This window comes from Tachyglossus aculeatus, chromosome 17 (assembly GCF_015852505.1).
Source record: "Tachyglossus aculeatus isolate mTacAcu1 chromosome 17, mTacAcu1.pri, whole genome shotgun sequence".
In the NCBI taxonomy this organism is placed as follows: domain Eukaryota; kingdom Metazoa; phylum Chordata; class Mammalia; order Monotremata; family Tachyglossidae; genus Tachyglossus; species Tachyglossus aculeatus.
In genome coordinates, this window is record NC_052082.1 from 37147407 (window position 1) to 37161230 (window position 13824).

Consider the following 13824-nt stretch of genomic DNA (forward strand, 5'->3'; position numbering starts at 1 on the left):
AAATTGGGTTTCAGTACGTGTTCTCCCTCCTACTTAGACTGTGAGCCTCATGTGGGACCTTATTATCTTTTGTCTACCCCAGCGTTTAGTACAGTGCTTGGCATATAGTAAGCACTCAACAAGTGCTGTCTACTTGTTTGGTTTTGTTGGCTGTCTCCCCCATTCTACACTGTGAGCCCGTTGCTGGGTAGGGATTGTCTCTATCTGTGGCCGAATTGTACTTTCCAAGCGCTAGTACAGTGCACTGCACACAGTAAGCACTCAACAAATATGATTGAAAGAATGAATGAATGAACGAGCTAGAGCAACCCATCAGTGGTATTTATTGAGCACTTACTGTGTAGAGAGCACTGTATTAAGTGCTTGGGAGAGTCCAATATAACAGACTTGATAGACACATTGCATTTGTCCCCAGAGATATTCGAAGGGAACAGAGAAGGATGGGAAGGAGGGACAGAAAGGGAACGGTGCTAGAAAAATAGATGGAAAATCTAATTTCTCTCTAGTTCTAATAATGTTCTCTCTATTTCTGTTAGAACCTGTTGAGCTCAGAAGGCCTCTTGAAAGATTCTCCACTACAGGGTAGTTTTTTCTAAGAACTTCCCATTTCTTCAAGGGATCAAATTTCACCCCCTTTCCTTGCCCCTCTCCACATCCTTCCACCTTTCACTGGAGCTGAGGAGTCCAGAAGGGGATCCAGGACAGCAGCGTGGCTCAGTGGGAAGAGCCTGGGCTTGGGAGTCAGGGGTCATGGGTTCTAATTCCGACTCCACCACTTGCCAGCTGTGTGACTTTGGCCAAGTCACTTAACTTCTCTGTGCCTCAGTTTCCTCATCTGTAAAATGGGGATTAAGACTGTGAGCCCCAAGTGGGACAACCTGATTACCTTGTACCTGCCCCAGCGCTTAGAACAGTGCATGGCACATAGCAATTGCCTAACAAATACTATTATCAGTATTGTTATTATTATTATTATTACTATTATTATCTTAGAATCGAAGCTCCTTGGGGGCCAAGAACCCAATCCCTTTCACTCCCAGACCATAGTACAGTGCTTTTCACATAGAAAGAGTGAAATAAATACCATTCCTACTATATTAGAATGTCACTGAAACTGCGCAGGGTGCTCGACCAATGTTACTTTTGGGTGACCTTGGGCAAGCCACTTAACTTCTCTGTGCCTCAGTTACTTCATCTTTAAAATGTGAGCCCCACGTGGGACAACCTGTTTACCTTGTATCTACCCCAGCGCTTAGAACAGTGCTTGGTACATAATAAGCACTTAATAAATACCATTATTATTATTGTTATTATTATTACTACTACTACTACTACTACAGACTTGCTTTCTCTCTGGCTCTCTTTCTCACTTCCTCTCTCCTGTTTTTTTCTCCCTTTCACTCCTTGATACGTTTTCTCCTTCCCTCCCTTTTCCTCATCCTTGCTCTCATTTTTTCTCTCGTTCTCTTGCTATTTTTTTCTGTATCATTCTCTCACAGTTTCCTCATCTGTAAAATTGCGTTGATAGAATTTGTGAGCCCTGTGTGAGCCAGGGACTTTTTCCAATCTCATACCTTGCATCTACCCCAGAGCTTAGCACATAGTAAGTGCCAGATAATTCTTTATGGTATTTGTTAGGCACTTACTACGTGTCAAGCACTGTCCTGAGCACTGGTAAATGGTAAATATTACTATTCTTATTATTACTGATGATGATAACAATACTGTTCACAGGGCCAACCTGTTCCATTATCTTATGTGCTTTATTTACAGGTGATTTGATTAATGGACTAAAGTTTCCATAACGGAGAGATAGCAGTTCATTTGCATATTTACTCAATCTGTTCTCAGTCCTGAAAATTGAAAACAGTTGAAATTTTGATCTCAACCCTAACTCAATGCGTTCTTTGGAAATGAATCTGTGAATGGCTAGAAATGTTTCCTGATAGGTGGACCCGAATGACTCTTGTGTCAATGGGGATTTGATAGTCATTGCTTTTCCTGAGGTTTTACCATGAGAAGCAGCGTGGTCTAGTGGAAAAAGCCCAGGCCTGGACGACAGAGGACCTGGGTTCTCATCCTAGCTCTGCCACCTATCTGCGGTGTGACCTTGGGCAAGACACTTCACTTCTCTGTGCTTCATTTCTCTCTTTCTCCCTCCTATTTAGACTGTGAGCCTCATGTGGGATAGAGATTGTGTCCAACCTAATTGACTCGTATCTACCCAAGCTCTAAGAAGAGTGTTCGACACATAGTAAGCAACTAATAACTAAAATTTTAAAAATCCCAACCTCTGCCCCCCAAGAACATGTGACCCATTGGCAAGGGGTGGAATGTGGGAGGTCAACAAAAGGTTAATAATTATGAGTCATAACAATACTAATTATGGTATTTGTTAAGCTCTTACTACATGTCAGGCTCTGTACTAAATGCTGGGGTGGATGTGAGCAAATCAGGTTAGACACAGTTACTTCCCTATGTGGGGCTCACAATTTTAATCCCCACTTTACAGATGAAGTAACAGAGGCCCAGAGACGTGAAATGACTTCCCCAAGGTCACACAGCAGACAAGTGGCAGAGCGGGGATTAGAACTCTTGATCTCCTGACCCCCAGGCATGTGTTCCCTCCACTACACCATGCTGCTGCTGGGTCATGAAGATCGGTAAGCTACAGACTAGTACAACAAGGGTTTTGATTTCAGCGAAGATAATAAATATGTTTGTTAAGCACTTACTCTGAGTCAAGCACTGTGCTAAGCATTGGTGTAGATACATGGTAATCAGGTCAAACACTGTCCCTCTCCCCTTACAGAGAACTCACAGTCTAAGGGGGAGGGAGAAGAGGCATTGAATCCCTGTTCTACAAGTGAGGAAACCAAGGCACAGAGAAGTTAAGTGACTTCCCCAAGGCCACCCAGCAGACAGGTTCCCTCATCTGTAAAATGAGGATTGAGATGTGGGCCCCATGGGGGACATTCATTCATTCATTCATTCATTCAATTGTATTTATTGCGTGCTTACTGTGTGCAGAGCACTGTACTAAGCGCTTGGGAAGTACAAGTTGGCAACATATAGAGACGGTCCCTACCCGACAGCGCGCTCACAGTCTACATTCGAAGTCTACAGTCACATTCCACAGGGGATGTTCCCTCTGAGAACAAAATACAAAGACATATATCGATGTCAATTGCATTCATTGAGCGCTTACTGTGGGCACAGCACTGTGCGAGAGAACAATATAACAGACACATTCACTGCCCACAATGAGCACACAGTCTAGAGGGGGAGACAGACATGAATATAAGTAAATAAATTACGGACACATACATAAGTGCTGTGGGGCTGGGAGGGGGATGATGAATAGAAGGGACAGAAAGAAAAGGAACAGAGGACTTAGTCAGGGAAGGCCTCTTGGAGGAGATGTGCTTTCAATAAGGCTTTGAAGAGTGGGGAGCGTCATTGTCGGCTATGTGAAGGGCAGAGGCAGGACGCAGGCGAGAGATCAGCGCCGAGAATCACGAGACCATGGTACGGTGAGTAGGCTGGCATTAGAGGAGGAGCCGAGGGGCTGAGTTGTAATGAGAGGGTAGGTGAGGTAGGAGGGGGCAAGCGGAACTCTGAACTCTGTCCAATCTGATTAGCTTGTATCTACTCCGGCACTTAGTATAGTGCCTGGTATATAGTAAACCCTTCACAAAGACCATAAGAAAAAGTTAAAATTGGCTGAATGGCTGAGACACTGAGTGCCTCAGATTGTGAATTAGACAAAGGTGAAGCCAATAAAAGTGGCTAAAGATTGTCATTGAAAACAGGAAGCGTTGGGACGCTGAGATGCGGATGCCTCTGTTTCCACGGGAACCCAGAGGGCCGGCACCATGGTTGATGCTGCAGTGACCGGGCCCTTGTCTCCCAAGAGCCTCAGAAGCCACGTGACCCTAGAGGGAGTTTGGCTTGTCCAGACCACGGGGTCTCTCGGCAGGACCCCTAGCCATCCTCCAGGGATCCCCCTCGGAGCAGCTCCTGCTTCATCTACAGGTACAGGGGCCATCTGGAGAGCTTTTCAGGGTCTGCGGGAGAGCAGAGAGGGATCGAGGGCTCCTCTCTATTCCTTCCTGGCTGACCGAACCCATGACTCTGAGGGGAAAGAGGGGACCAGCCCAGCCCTGTAGAGGTCAGCGACCCCGAGCCCCACGCTGCCCCGGTGAGAGTGAACGGGGGTGAGTGGGATGGAGGGATGGGGGGAATGACGATGAGGAGGGAAGAGAGAGCCAGTCTGGGGCCTAAGTTGGCGTTCGGACCAGGGTTGCGGACCCCAGCAGGGCAGGGGTTCTAGCAGGAGGGGAGGTATTTTCCAGTTCAGTAACCCCCAACAATCACACACCTCTCCTACTTCTTCCTCAAACCTCACTACCATGCCAATCACCCGCCTGGCCTCGGTGCTCCAGCACAGTGTCAGTACTATGGACAGTCACGTTGGCCTTCCGTGGGTCCCAGAATCCCTTGCAGAGGGTAAATGGCATGCAGGGCGGAGGGTGTGTGACCAGCTTTGGACCGCCAATGGCACTATTTGCAGTTCCTCCCTGTGAGAGTTTTTCCCAAATGTTGGGAGAAAACAAATAGCAGGAAAGGTTGGAATCCCTACCCTCATTGTCTTTCCAGCCTCCTGGGCTACGTTGACACAATATAATTTACTATTAATCAAATAATCTTGAATCATATGCATTGAGAGCTTATTGAGTGCACTAAGCCCTTGGAGAGTAATAATAATAAACAGTAGTACTTGTTAAGCTCTTACTATGTCCCAAGCACTTTCCTAAGCGCTGAGGTAAATACAAGTTAAGCACAGTTCTTGTTCCACATGGGGCTCACAGTCTTAACCCCCATTTTACAGATGAGGTAACTGAGGTTCAGAGAAGTTAAATGACTTGCCCGTGGTCACACAGCAGACATGAGGCAGAGACAGAATTAGAACCCAGGTCCTTCTGATTCCTTCTGATCCCCAAGCCTGCGCTCTATCCACTTTAGAACATCATAAAAGACACATTCCCTGCTCCTTGTAGAAAGAAAGAAAGAATGGAAAGATGAATATGCAATTATTGCATGCCATTTTACAGATAAGGAAACAGAGCCAAGAGAAGTGAAACTACTTGACCAAGTTCCCACTGCAGCAATGGGAGAGAAACAGGAGTAGAACCCAAGTCCTCTGACTCCCACAAAGCTAGGCCTGGGTGAGTACAATAAAACAGAGCTGATAGATGTGTATGCTACCTAAAAGGAACTCACAGTCAAGAATAGAACTCCTGGGCCCATGCTTTTTCCACTAAATGAGGATCGAAATGAGTTGAAGTTAGTGAAACCCACTTGCGTTAGGTGAAGTGGGTTTAGAGGGCTGGGAAATGTATTGGTGAAGCTGCCTGGAGGAGAGGGGACTTTAGCGGGGCTCAGAATTCGGGAAGACCTGTGCTCTTTCTGATTTTGAGTGGATAAGAGATGGAATTCCAGGCTAGGATGGAAACGAGAGAGTCGATCGTGAGTACCAACTAGAAAGTTGCTTTGAGAGCTGAGAAGACGAGTTGAAAGATGGAAAGGAGGGGAAGTGCAGTCATAGGCTGGAGAGCCTTCAAGCCGATTGTGAGTTTTTGTTGCTTGTGAAAAGACACAACTTGTCCTGTGCCTGCTAATCTCCTCACCATGTCTCGTTCTCGCCTGTCCCGCCGTCGACCCCCGGCCCACGTCATCCCCCTGGCCTGGAATGCCCTCCCTCCGCACATGCGCCAAGCTAGCTCTTCTCCTCCCTTCAAAGCCCTACTGAGAGCTCACCTCCTCCACGAGGCCTTCCCAGACTGAGCCCCCTCTTTCCTCTCCCCCTCTTCCCCTCTCCACCCTCCCCGCCTTTCCTCCTTCCCTTCCCCACAGTACCTGTACATATGTATATATGTTTGTAGGTATTTATTAAGCTATTTATTTATTTATTTTACTTGTACATATCTATTCTATTTATTTTATTTTGTTGATATGTTTTGCTTTGTTCACTGTCTCCCCCTTCTAGACTGTGAGCCTACTGTTGGGTAGGGACCGTCTCTGTATGTTGCCAATTTGTACTTCCCAAGCGCTTAGTACAGTGCTCTGGACACAGTAAGCGCTCAATGAATACGATTGATGGATTGATTGAGAGGAGAAGATGTAGGCTGAGCGATGCCTTAGGAAGGGACTCGATGAATAACGAGGTATGCTTGTGTTCATGTGAGTTCACGTGTGAATGCAGATATCCAGCAAATGGAATCAATTTGATGTATATGTGGGTTTTATTTTTGGTTGCTTGTCTTATGGTATCGTTATGTGCTTATTATATGCCAGGTAGTGTAATAAGCACTGGGGTGGATACAAGCTACTCAGGTTGGACACAGTCTATGCCCCACATGGTGTTTTCAGTCATAATCCCTAATTTACGATAAGATAACTGAGGCACAGAGAAGGTAGGTTACTGACCCTAGGTCATGCAGCGAAGAAGGGATGGAGACAGGATTAGAATACAGGTCCTTGTCTCTACAAAGTTCATTCTCTCACCACTAAGTGGATGAGAGAAGGCACTTCTTGTTTGACTCTCAAACCACCGAAACAATTTCACAAGAGTCATGTTCATATCTTTATGTTCTCTGACCTCTTCTATCCCCTATTCATTTTAGTATCAGTCTCCTCAACCAAAAATAATAATCTTGATATTGATTAAGTGCTTACAACGTTCCAAGCAAAGTATTAATTGCTGGGGGAGATTGGGGACAATCTGGTAGAACACAGTCTGTATCCCACGAAGGATTCACAGACTAAGTAGGAGGGAAAACAGGTATCGGATCCTCATTTTACTATTGAGAAAACTGAGGCGTAGAGAAATTGAATCACTTTCCCATGGCTGTGCAGTTGACAAGTGGTAGAGTTGGGATTAGAAGCCAGGTCCTCTGACTCCTAGGCCTGAGTTCTTCCCAGTAGCACCCTGCTTCTACACAGTTCATAGCTTGGTGCTTCCAATGGAATGTAAACTCCTTGGGGACAGTGATCACATGGACTATTACTGTGTCCTCCTTAGGTACTCAATAAATAGAATTAATTGACATTCTTTTTCCTTCACCCCGAACATCATTGTCTCTTAATTGAAGTCTTCCTTCCATCTTCCTTTTCAGGGAGTCGACACTATTTCCCAGAAATGTTAAATGTCTCCACGGAGAACTCAAATATCATTTTATATTCAATAACCGTCTCCTCCACATAATCACTAGCAAGTGTCCTGTCAATTCTTTCACTCATCCCATCAATTGACTCTAACTTTGTCCCTTCGCTCATCACATCCAGAAATCAGTGCTGCCTCCCAGAAATGTCCAACGTCTCCACGGTGAGGGAATTCCTCCTGCTGAGTTTCTCCGAAGTCCGGGAGCTGCAGCTGGTCCACGCCGCATTGTTCCTCCTGGTCTACCTGGTGGCCCTGACGGGTAATATCCTCATCATCGCCGTCACCACCCTCGACCGGTCCATCCACACCCCCATGTACTTCTTCCTCAGGAACCTGTCCGTCATCGACCTCTGCTACATCTCCATCACCGTCCCCAAGTCTGTTGTCATCTCACTGACCAACTGTAGATCCATCTCCCCCCGGGCTGTGTGGCCCAGGTCTTTCTGTTTGCTTTTTCAGAGCTGTTCGTCCTCACGGTGATGTGCTACGATCGCTACGCCGCCATCTGCCACCCCCTGTGCTATGAACTCATCATGAACAACACGACCTGTGGAAAGATGGTGGCTGCCTCCTGGATCAGCGGGGTGCTGATTGGCATCCTGTTTTCAGCTTCGACTTTTGCTCTGGGATTCTGTGGGTCCAACATCGTCCAGCAGTTCTTCTGTGACGTCCCCACCCTGCTGAAGATCTCCTGCTCCAAGAACCACGTCGCCATCAATGTGAGTGTCACCGGTGGGGTAGCGTTAGGTGTCGTCTGCTTCGTCTTCATCATATCTCCTACTTGCGCATCTTCCAGGCGGTGCTGAGGATGCCGGCCTCCGAGAGCAGGGCCAAAGCATTCTCCACTTGCCTGCCCCACTTAGCCGTCTCCACTGTCTTCCTCTCTACGGCCATCATCTCCTACCTCAAGCCCGTGTCCGACTCCCCCTCGAACCTGGACCTGCTGGTGTCCGTGTTCTACACTGTGGTGCCCCCCACCCTGAACCCCCTCATCTACAGCCTGAGGAACCGGGACATGAAGGCCGCCCTGGGAAGAGTCCTAAAGAGGAGATTCCTCCTCCCTCCTCTAAGGGACAAATTTCTCTTTCCTTTTGCTGAACTACCCCATTCCTCATCAGGGTTCTGACCACGGGGTTACCCATATAAAGAAGTGTCCAAAGAGAAAGTCCAGTGCCTGTGGATTTGTCACTGTATGGGATGGAGGCTGGTTAGACGTGTGTGATTTTAAGCCCGGTGTGGGCAGGGATTGTCTCTCTTTGTTCTGAACGGTACATTCCAAGCGCTCAGTACAGTGCTCTGCAGATAGTAGACACTCAATAAATGTAATTAAATTAATGAATAAATGACTGACAATTGTTTGTTTGGGCGGAATCATGGCATGGTGGAATGAGCACGTGGCTTGGAGTCATGAGATTTGAAAGGTCTGCCCGTTTCTGCCACCGGCCTGCTGAATGACCTTGGTCCAGCCACGTAGACTCTTTGGGTCTCTCTGTAAAATCGGGATTCAACATGTGCTCTCTTTTTCTCTTACAATCTGAGCTCCTGTAGATCAGGAAACGTGTCTGATCTGATTTGTTTGTTTCTACTCCAGGACCTGGCAGTCTTTTGCAAGTAAATTCTTAATAAATTCAATAATGCTAATCACAGTAATTCCATGAATTTTAAGATCACTCTTGGTGTTTATGAAAATGAGAAAGTCAGAGGGTGACAAGGGAGAAGGGATGCAATCATGGAAACTGTCGCCCACATTTGACTGCCGGTTTACTTGTTTTGATGCCTGTCTCCCTCTTCGAGACCGTGAGCCAGCTGTGGGCAGGGATTGTCTCTATTTACTCCTGAATTGTACTTTCCACGCACTCAGTACAATGCTCTGCACACAAATCCTTGTCTCGAATCCATTCGTTCACCCATCTACCCATCCTTCTGACCGTCCATCAGTCCATTTGTCTGTTCACTCATCTTTCTGTCCATCCATCCATCCACCCACCCATCTATCCATAATAACAATAATAATAGTGGTATTTGTTACGTGCTTACTATGTGTCATGCACTGTACTAAGTGCTGGGACATATACAAACTAATCAGGTTTCACAAAGTCCCTATCCCACATGGTGCTCACAGTCTCAATTCCCATTTTACAGAGGTAACTGAGGCACAGAGAAGTGAAATGCCTTGCCTAAGGTCACACAGCAGACAATCCACCCTTCCACCTATCTATCCATCCAACTGCCCATCCACGCATCCATCTATCAAACAATCAATCAGTCGTATTTATTGAGCGCTTACTGTGTGCAGAGCACTGTACTAAGCGCATCTATCAATCCATTCATCCATCAATTAATAATCAATGTTATTTGTTAAATGCATCGTGCCTGTAAAGTATTGTAGTAAAACCTACAGGGAGATCAAAATATATTAAATACTATCCCTGCTTTTCAAGAGCTTAAAATCTAAGAGGGAAGATAAAGACAGAATTAATTCATGAGAGGACGAGGAAGTGAATGGAAAGAATGGTAAGTGTGTGCTTAAAGAGTACATTTTATAAAAGTCACTATGCACAAAACTATAATGGTGGGAGTGAGTGCAAAAATGGAGATGTGGTCCTAGATGCTGATTGGTAGTTGGGAGAAAATTACTTACGGAGAAGAAAAATGGATCGTGTGAGGCATCGTGGATGTGGTGGGATGACGCAGGGGCTTTGAAGATGGGGAAAGCTGTACTCTGATGGACTGGAAGGGGGAAGGAGGAAATGCGGGCTGACCGATTATTTCTCCATTTTTCATCACTGAGATATTTTGAAAGGTGACAGAGCCATTCAGAGGGGAAAATGCAGTGACCTCCTCATCCCAGTTTGGTAAAGCGACTCAGCTCTGAAATAGAAGAGGACGAACGCTAGGCTACAAACTATTCCTTCTGAAATCAGGGATTTTCCCGTCGTGTACAACCACCCGTATCAGTGATTCCTTCCCATCACCCTGTTCTCAGAGCCTCTCAGCCCATCCCAAACTGATAATAATAATAACATTAACAATAATTGCATTTGGTAAGCACTTACTATGTGTCAACCACTATTCTTAGCGCTGGGGAAGATACAATATAATCAGGTTGTCCCTCCTGGGGTTCACAGTCTTATTCCCCATTTTCCAGATGAGGTAACTGATGTCCAGACAAATTAGGTGGCTTGCCCATGGTCACATAGCAAACAAGTGGCAGAGCCGGGATTTTAACCCACATCCTCTGACTCCCAAGTCCGGGTTCTTATCATTAAACTATGCTGCTTCTCATGCTGCTTCTCTGGGTTGATCCCCCAAGCCAGCCCAGGGGAGGGTCTTAAATCCATCGATTTAACGTCATTTCTCGTTCTTTCTAGATTTGCAATCAGAAGACGTCAGAAAATACAACTGATTAAATAACTGATTGATTGTTTGAGGTCGTGAACAAGATGAAACTAAAAGAAGTAGCATCGGCTAGTCGATAGATCATGAACCTCGGAGTCAGAATGACCTGTGTTCTAATCTCGGTTTTACTACCTTTCTGCTGTGTGACCTTGGGCAAATCTCTTCACTTCTCTGGGCTTCAGTTCCCTAATCTGCAAAATGGGGATTGAGACTGTGAGCCACATGTGAGACAGGGACTCTGTCCAACCTGTTGAGCTTGTATCGAATCCCAGCACTTTGTACAGTGCCTGGCAGATAATAGGTGCTTATCAGGTACCACTGAAGAAAAACAAAGAAGCTGAAGCTCCCACCCGTTGACCCAAATGGTCATTAACAGCAGGAACCTTTAGGATGTTGTTGCCATGGGAACCCTGCAGATAAGTGCCATCACAGGATCCTCATCAGTATGGGGACTCAAAGAACGTGGGGACGAGCCGGCATGATCCGGTTCTCCGGGAACCAACCTCAGAGCAGCACTGGCTTTATCTAAGAGGACAGGGGCCCTTTCTGGAAAGCGTGTCTCAGTGCCCACGGGAGAGCAGAGAGGGGCTAATGGCTCCTCGCTGTCCCTCCGTTGCCGCTCTATCCAAAGGTCCGAGGAGAGAGGTGGGACCCGCCCAGCCCAGAGAGGGTCAGGGGTCCCCCCACCCCTCGAACGCCCCCCCCTTGAATGAGTCGTCTACACGTGCTGCCTAGAATTCCTCAACACCAACTCTCTCCTCGACCCCCTCCAGTCTGACTTCCGTCCCCTACATTCCACGGAAACTGCCCTCTCAAAGGTCACCAATGACCTCCTGCTTGCCAAATCCAACGGCTCATACTCTATCCTAATCCTCCTCGACCTCTCAGCTGCCTTCGACACTGTGGACCACCCCTTTCTCCTCAACACGCTATCCAACCTTGGCTTCACAGACTCCGTCCTGTCCTGGTTCTCCTCTTATCTCTCTGGTCGTTCATTCTCAGTCTCTTTTGCAGGCTCCTCCTCCCCCTCCCATCTCCTTACTGTAGGGGTTCCCCAAGGTTCAGTTCTTGGTCACCTTCTGTTATCGATCTACACTCACTTCCTTGGTGACCTCAATCTCTCCCACGGCTTCAACTATCATCTCTACGCTGTTGACACCCAAATCTACATCTCTGCCCCTGCTCTCTCCCCCTCCTTCCAGTCTCGCATCTCCTCCTGCCTTCAGGACATCTCCAGCTGGATGTCTGCCCGCCACCTAAAACTCAACATGTCCATGACTGAACTCCTTGTCTTCCTTCCCAAACCCTGCCCTCTCCCTGACTTTCCCATCACTGTTGACGGCACTACCATCCTTCCCGTCTCACAAGCCCGCAACCTTGGTGTCATCCTCGACTCAGCTCTTCCATTCACCCCTCACATCCAAGCCGATACCAAAACCTGCCGGTTTCAGCTCCGCAACATTGCCAGGATCCGCCCTTTCCTCTCGATCTAAACCGCTACCCTGCTCGTTCAAGCTCTCATCCTATCCCTTCTGGACTACTGCATCAGCCTCTTCTCTTATCTGCCATCCTCGTGTCTCTCCCCACTTCAATCCATACTTCATGCTTCTGCCCGGATTGTCTTTGTCCAGAAACGCTCTGGGCATGTTACTCCCCTCCTCAAAAATCTCCAATGGCTACCAATCAATCTGTGCACCAGGCTGAAACTCCTCACCCTCGGCTTCAACGCTCTCCATCACCTCCCCCCCTCCTACCTCACCTTCCTTCTCTCCTTCTCCAGCCCAGCCCGCACCCTCTGCTCCTCTGCCGCTAATCTCCTCACCGTGCCTCGTTCTCGCCCGTCCTGCCGTCGACCCCCGGCCCACGTCATCCCCCTGGCCTGGAATGCCCACCCTCCCAATATCTGCCAAGCTAGCTCTCTTCCTCCCTTCAAGGAACTACTGAGAGCTCACCTTCTCCAGGAGGTCGTCCCAGACTGAGCCCCCTCCTTCCTCTCCCCCTCGTTCTTCTCACTATCCCCTCGTCTTACCTCCTTCCCTTCCCCACAGCACACGTATATATGTTTGTACATATTTATTACTCTATTTATTTATTTATTTATTTTACTTTTACACATCTATTCTATTTATTTTATTTTGTTAATATGCTTGGTTTTGTTCTCTGTCTCCCCCTTCTAGACTGTGAGCCCACTGTTGGGTGGGGACTGTCTCTATGTGTTACCAACTTGTACTTCCCAAGCGCTTAGTACAGTGCTCTGCACACAGTAAGCGCTCAATAAATACGATTGATTGATTGATTGATTGATTGATTAATTGAGTAGAGCCCAGGCCCGTGCCCTTTCCACTGGGCCAGGCTGGCTCTCTTCTGGGTAATTTGGGGCTAGTTCCTTCGCTTCTCTGTGCCTCAGTTACCTCATCTGTAATATGGGGACTGAGACTGTGAGCTCTGTGTGGGGCAGGGACTATGACCCGCCCAATTTTCTTGTATTCATCCCAGAGCTTAGTACAGTGAATGATACATACTGAGAGCTTAAGAAATACCATAAGAAGAGAGGTAAAAAGCATGGTCCCTGCCCTCAAAGACATCCCAATCTAATAGGCTAGATAGGCAAAATGTCATTTACAACTGGGAGAAGAAAAGAATGGAACAATGGATATGTGGATGAGAAGCAGCCTGGCTTAGTGGAAAGCGCACGGGCAAGTGAGTCAGAGGTCTTGCGTTCTAATCCCAGTTCCTCCACTTGTCAGCTGTGTCACTTCGGGCAAGTCACTTCACTTCTCTGTGCCTCTGTTATGTCATCTGTAAAATGGGGATTAAGACTGTGAGTCCCAGGTTGGACAACCTGAGTACCTTCTATCTCCCCCAGCGCTTAGAGCAGTACTTGGGACACAATAAGCGCTTAACAAATACTAGCATTATTATCATTATTATTATTAGTGCTTGATAGTCATTATTTTTGAGTGTTTAATGTGTGCAGAGCGCTATTCTAAGTGCTGAGGAGAATACCCTATAAAAAAGTTGGTAGACATGTTCTCTGCCCACAAGGAGCTCACTGTCTAGGGGGGAAGCGAGAATTAATCAGTCAACCAATCGGACACATTTATTGAGCGCTTACTGTGTGCACAGCACTGTAGTAAATGCTTGGAGGAATACAATATAAAGGATTTGGTAGAAATGTTTCCTCAAGGAGCTTACAGTCT